Source organism: Phoxinus phoxinus (assembly GCF_949152265.1).
Source record: "Phoxinus phoxinus genome assembly, chromosome: 4".
NCBI classification, from domain to species: domain Eukaryota; kingdom Metazoa; phylum Chordata; class Actinopteri; order Cypriniformes; family Leuciscidae; genus Phoxinus; species Phoxinus phoxinus.
In genome coordinates, this window is record NC_136879.1 from 715,695 (window position 1) to 722,672 (window position 6,978).

General features: G+C 40.0%; 1 long non-coding RNA gene across 1 annotated transcript; it reads right to left on the bottom strand.

Moving 5' to 3' along the window:
* Positions 1 to 269: 269 nt before the first annotated feature.
* Positions 270 to 1,268, bottom strand: LOC306997656. Its single transcript, XR_013797421.1, has 4 exons — positions 1,234 to 1,268; positions 629 to 722; positions 430 to 518; positions 270 to 332 (listed from the first exon to the last, which is right to left on the bottom strand). It is a non-coding gene; the product is annotated as an uncharacterized lncRNA (long non-coding RNA).
* Positions 1,269 to 6,978: the final 5,710 nt, after the last annotated feature.

The window sequence follows — 6,978 nt, forward strand, 5'->3', positions numbered from 1 at the left end:
TCCATTTTTCTCCACAGTCTCTCCTCCCTCTCATCTGCTTTCCTCTCTCTCTCCTCTTCCCTCTCCTCCATCTCCTGGATCAGGTCCTCCAGATCTTTCACCCTTTTCCTGGCTCTTGCAGGATCTGGCCTCACGGATGATGAAGAGGATGAACATGATGAAGAGGATGAAGAGGCCACAGCAACATCCGACCCACATGAGGCAACGAGGGCAGGAGGAGTGATGGAGGGTCTGCCCCCAATTGCCTCATCCATGGCAGAATACCACTTCCAGGATGCTGCTGTGGCCCCTCCATCCTCAGTGCTCACCCCTGTCTGCGGACATTTCAGATCCTACAAAAATGCACAAGCATGATACAAAAGCAGTCATTTTAACATCACAATATGTAATCATTTCATTTCTGTATTAGAAGTAACACAATTATCTTACTTTGTATTTTTGTTTAAGGTTTTCCCATTTTTTTTTTTACAAATGCTGCCGTCACCCTGCCTTGTAGGTCCTGCTCCACCACAAAAGATCTGCAGGAAATGCAGAGAAATCAAGGATCAAAAAAGTACTGTAATATCTCTGTTGAAATATACTACAAATAAACACTTAAATAGATTTTTAATTATTTCTGTATACTCACTCAAAGCCTTTGATGGCAGCATTCCGCTTTCCGGTGAAGAGGGCTTCATGAGCCACTCTCCACCGGATAAGCAGATGTGTATGCTCATCCGTCCCTGTAACATCCAGACAAGATTTACGTTACCTCTGTGGTTTATAAGCTCAATACTAAATTTACATGTTGATCATAAATGTTCCACAATTTTTACTTATGTTTACTTACTTTATGTACATTTATTAAACATTCGTCTAATGAAAACAGTGTTGACAACAGTGAATTATCTTAAACAATAGTACACATACATAACTCAGAAGTCTATTTCATATCTATTAGACGTAGAAATATGCAATTCTTATATTAGATTTTCTTACCAGATATTAAATAGACATTTAGTAATTGTATTTAAGATGCATACGGTTTAAAATGTATGCAAATCCACTTTGGAGACGTATGTGTCCTTACTGGAGCTCCTCTGTTAGCTAACTTATACATAATAAAATGTGATTTACAGCAAAATCACAAATTTACCATACAATATAGCGTCTTTACACCTTCAACAATTCAACAGTTTACTGTACAGTAGTTCAACACATGCGATCATTTGATTTGTAATATCTAATACTCACATTTGAAAACACTCTCGTCCGTCATCATTTGCGTCATATGACCTATACTTCTTCTTCTTCTTCTTCTTCTTTTTATGACGTCTCCTCTCGCGTGGCCTCCTGGGATAGAAGAGTATCCATCGGTTGAGCACTCAACAATCGGGCCGGAAGCAGTAAGCCATCCGGGAACTTCTCGCCTACTCTTTTATGAATACTGATGTTTCGAACGTACTGCTTCCTTCACGTACTGTTTTCGCCTACTATATAGTAGGAAAGTAGGCATATTGGAACGCACTTAAGTCCGAATCTCGCGATAATTAGTACGTCACCCAGGTAATTCTCGCCTACTCTTTTGGATTCATACATACTTTTTCGCTCGCCTACTCTTTTTCCCATACTAAATAGTAGGGAAGTATGCGGTTTGGAATGCAGCCAGAGTATAATCCCGATGATGTTATAAAGGAAGTTACTTCTCTAGCTCTAGGAGTTAACAGCACCTGCCAGTACCCTTTAAGAAGATCTAACTTGCTCACAAAATTAGCTGTACCCACCTGATCTACACAATCCTCCATTCGAGGAAGTGGAAAAACGTCAGGCTTTGTGATGGCGTTTAACTTGCGGTAGTCTGTACAAAATCTAGAAGTTGAATCTGCTTTCCTCACTAACAAGCAAGGTGAAGCCCAACTTGAGCATGACGGTACTGCTATTCCGTTCTCAAGCATATATTGGATCTCAGATTCCAATGCTTCTCTCTTACTAACTGGAGCCCTATAGAACCGCTGATGAATAGGCTGTGCCTCTCCCACATCAACATCATGCTCAATCAGATGAGTACGAGTGGGTATATCTGAAAACAGAGCAGAAAACTCCATTAACATCTGGGTTAGATCTTTATTTTGAACATCCGTTAAATGTAAAAACAGAGCATCTACATTTTGAAGAGTCTCAGAATTCTTTAATCGAGGTAACAAAACACAATCTTCAGGAACAACTGTATCCTCCTTAACCATCTCTTCTCCCCCCTCAACAAAAGATTGATATGACTCAAAAGAAGCAGTGACAACAGGAGCAACTGATTTAGATGACTGAACCTCAGAATTTCGAGAACGATAAGCTTTAAGCAAATTTACATGAAAACATTGCTTAGATTTACGCCTATCTGGAGTAGCGACTTGATAGTTTTCATCAGTCAGCTTCCAAATAACAGTATATGGCCCGGTTAACTTAGCACATAAAGGAGACCCAGGAGATGGTAACAAAATTAACACCTGGTCACCTGGTGTAAAGACACGCACTTCAGCATGCTTATCAAAATGATTCTTCATCTTCTCTTGCGCAATAGCAAGATTCTTCTGTGCACTCAATCCGGCCAAAAACAAACGTCTACGAAAACCATTCATATACTCTACCAAATTTTGCGGAGGATCCTCCTCAACTAGTCCCTCACGCAAAACAGAAAGAGGTCCACGTACACTATGACCAAAGACTAAATCATTTGGGCTAAATCCCAAACTCTCCTGCTGTACTTCCCTAGCAGCAAGTAAAAGCCAGGGTAAACCCTCCTCCCAGTCACGGTTTAGCTCTAAGCACGCAAAAGTGATTTCAAAGTCTGGTGAAATCGTTCAAATCACACCCTGACTTTGAGGACGAAATATGCTTGATCGATTGTGTTTCACTTTAAGTACCTTCAGAACCTCAGCAAACATACGAGACGTAAAATTAGTACCGTTATCACTTTGAATAACTTTAGGTATCCCGAAAATAGATATGAACTGAGTTAACGCCTTGACAACCGATTTTGTGGTAATGCTTCGGAGAGCATAAGCGGCTGGATAACGGGTTGCTTGACACATAATGGTCAACAGATATATACTCCCTGATTTTGATGGAGGCAGTGGTCCCACGCAATCAATTACTAAATGCTCAAACGGTTTGCTTGTAACAACGATGGGACTCAAAGGCACTGGTTTCAACAACTGGTTTGGCTTACCAGTTACCTGGCACGTGTGACACGTTCGAATGAAGGATGATATATCCTTCTTTAAGCGGGGCCAGTAAAACTGTCTTAAAATTTTGTCATAGGTCTTTTTTACTCCTAAATGTCCAGCCACTTCGCCATGTGCTTGTTGTAATACTATGTCTCGAAATTGTTTTGGCACTACCACTTGAATTATATACTCTTGGCTTACATCAATCTTTCTACTGGGAACATACTTCCTTAGAAGCACCTCATTTTGGATAAAACATCCACTAACAGCACTCCTTACCTCCTGAGGCGAAATAACAGCATCAAACAACTTCTGCAACTCAGGGTCCCCCTGCTGTGCATCTACCAACTCCTTATGAGAAATGGGTGTCCTAGCACGAGTCACAACACAAGAAGTAAATACTTCAGGAAAATCTTGATGCAAATTGTCAGAGTTCTCAAAGACTGGAATAGGCACTACCTCAGGAGGTGGAATCACCTCTCGCCATACTCTACCTTCAGCCAAATTGTTACCCAGGATGACAGCAACCCCATCCACTGGTAAAGATGGACGAATTCCTAAAGGTACTTCTCCACAAATCAGGTCGGAAGTCAAGTGTACTCTAATGTTTAGAGTGTTTAATCCAATTCCCCTAATCAGAACACTCCTACCTTCACTTGACACCTGTGAAAAGGGCAGAACAGATTCAAGAATAAAAGACTCTGATGATCCTGTATCCCTCAAGATTTTAACTGGCATTTTATCCTCAGAGCTTGTCAAAGACACATAACCCTCCGTAATAAACGGTACAAAATTCTTTAAGGCTACTAATTTGGAGTCACCTACTTTCTCTCCTATTTCTAAGGACGTACCATGATCGTTGCTAGTTTCAGTAACATCAGTCACTAACACAGGACTAACATGCGATTTCTTTTTCCCCACATTCCACTTAGCAGCCAAAACTCGGCACTTACTTTTCCAATGGCCCAGACTAAAACAGTAGTTACACACCAAGTCCCTGTCAGATTTCATCCGACCTCTGTTCTCTGATTTTGAAGGATACGTTTGTTCAAATTTCTTTGCTCCAACTCTATTTTCATTAAAGTTACCACTCTGCTGACTTGATCCGTCTTCTCTATATACCCTTCTATGCGTGAATACATAATCATCTGCCAAAACTGCAGCTTCCATTGCATCTTTTGTTTTTTTCTCATTTATGTATGTAGCAATATAATCGGGCACAATATTCTTGAGTTGTTCTAAAATGACTAAATCACACAGTTTTTCAAAGTTATCAACAGCGGACGCAACACACCAACGATCAAAATAAGAAACCAGATCTCTTACCACCTCACAGTGAGTCTGACGATCACCTTTCCTCCAACTTCGAAATCGCTGGCGATAGGCTTCAGGAACCAGTTCGTAGGCCTTCAAAATAGCAACCTTTACCTTGTCATAATTCTTTCTGTCCTCCATTGGAAGCGCGGCAAATGCCTCCTGTGCCTTGCCCGTGATCACAGTTTGAAGCATGACAATTTGGATAGACCTCGGCCAATCTCTTTCCTCGGACATAGTCTCAAATAGAGAAAAAAAAAAATATCAGGGTCATGGTCATTAGGAAGCAGTCTTAGATTACTTGAGAAGTCAAACCCCTCAGATAAACCTAAACCTCTCTCCCCGACATCTGACATTCTCCCTCCATTTACTAATCTCAATCGCGTCACCTGCAGCTCATGACCACGTGCGGATTCCTCAGCAGCTATTTTCATTTGTTCAAACTCAAGTTCATTTTTCAATCTTTCAATCTCCAAATCACACTGTTTAGTCTCTTTAATCAACTCTCTATCGTGAAGCTGCTGCATTTGTAAAATCTCTTTTTTTTCCTCAAAAGATAAACCCGAAAAAATATCTACAGCACCTTTCGGATCAGTTTTTGTCTCTGGAGAAGCCACCATAATGTTATTTTCACATAACCAATTTTTCACAACAGATCTCAGTTCCTTTTTCTTAGCTTTCTTATCGACCTCACTGATTTTGAAATAATCTACAAGTTCCCATAATTGTTGTTTTACAAAAGAATTTAATTTCTCCTCTGAAGGATTTTTAATAAATTCTCCTACTAACGTCATTCTGCTCTCAAAAAATATTACACCCCAGAACGAAAAGCAAGTGCATTTATTTCCCTTTCGGAACAAAACAGACAGGTGCAACAATTATTCACTCTCCCCCCCTAAACTGCCTAACAACCCACTAAACTAACATAAGCCTAGTCTTCATGCAGCTTCCAAGAGCAAAGCGACTTTAAACACAAATACCGATGGTTAAAAAATGTAACAAACAGCTCAATCAAAAAACCACGGCCGTGTGCTTCGCCCAGAAGCCTGCACAAAAATAAAAAAGGCAAAATAACAAACTCAACGCTAAGCGGCTTACCTTTAACGACTACTCAAAACTCAGGTTCATACTATCTGTATACACGCGTCTCAAAACAACGCGCACTACCGAAAATTCAATATTGTAATTTTACTCTAATCGAAATCATACCAAATATCAAATTTCATCCTATCAAATAATTTTGTTTTCAGACGAGCCCCCATTTGTTACAATCTCTGTTGGATCATAACAAAATAAGGGAGTCTCCACACGCCACCAATAATTAATCAATGAATTAATTTATTAGTTTGTAAGAAGATCGAGGATCAGTATAAATGGGAATCAGTGTGTCAGTAATTGTGTGCAAAGTTCGTATATGAAAGTCAACAATCCAACCATCTCAAATGTGATGGATCAAAGGGCGGCGGAGGTCTCCCGTATTCCTCACATCTCCAGAGTTCTCCGAGCCAACAAGAGCACAAGCCCAAGGTTTACACAAGCTCAATCCTCTCCCCCTCTCCTTCTCTCGGTCTCAGGCTCTTATAGGAGGTAATTATTGCGATCAGGTGTACAACCAATCACTCCAGCCAGTCACCTGTAACTCCGAGACAATGAATTAATCACTGAGATCGTCATTTGCTTCCAAGATCAGGAGAATCCTGCGGTACTTTCAGTTTGCCCAAACTGATCCATCAAGCAGAGTAGGCACTGTTCTTAACCAAACTCTGGAAGGAGGTGATTAAACTTGTGCAGCTATTCTGATGCTTCTAGCCCATTTCAAAGAGCAACAAGACAAGTTTCTAATTGTCGATGACACTGCCATTGCAACTGATGTTGACACCACTAAGCTTTCTTGGAACCCCTGCATTGTGGTTTGTGGTAGATTGTGCAAATCACTTTAATTTGTTGGTTCAATTACTTATTTTGAAATTGTTTACACAAGTAACAGGTCAAGAAGAGTGTATTGTACAATGCTAAACAAATGTCTTGAGCGAAAAATCATGTAACAGAATTTTTTTCAATTCAGTTTTAATGGTTTACATTGCACAGTTTTTTTGTTTTGCAGTATATATGTTCAAGAATGAAGCTAAAGCAGTATGCAGAACAGCTTCTGGCTTGCATAACGTCATTGTATCCATATACTTCAAGCTAGATATTGACTGGCCATTTTAATCAAACTCTGATTGCACGGCTTACAGGAAACAGCCCACTCACTGCCAAGATGTTCATGGTTGCAGTGGACCAGTTCATAGTAAATGATCAGCTTCCCAGCTTCAACAAAGCGTTCCAGATGATGTTCTGTTCATATTACCTGCACAACATTGACTATCCAGTTCTTCCAGAGGTATCTAATCATTATGCATTACACATAAAAAATATATCATTTATATTGTAGTTGAACATCTTGTTTTTATATTGGTATAAT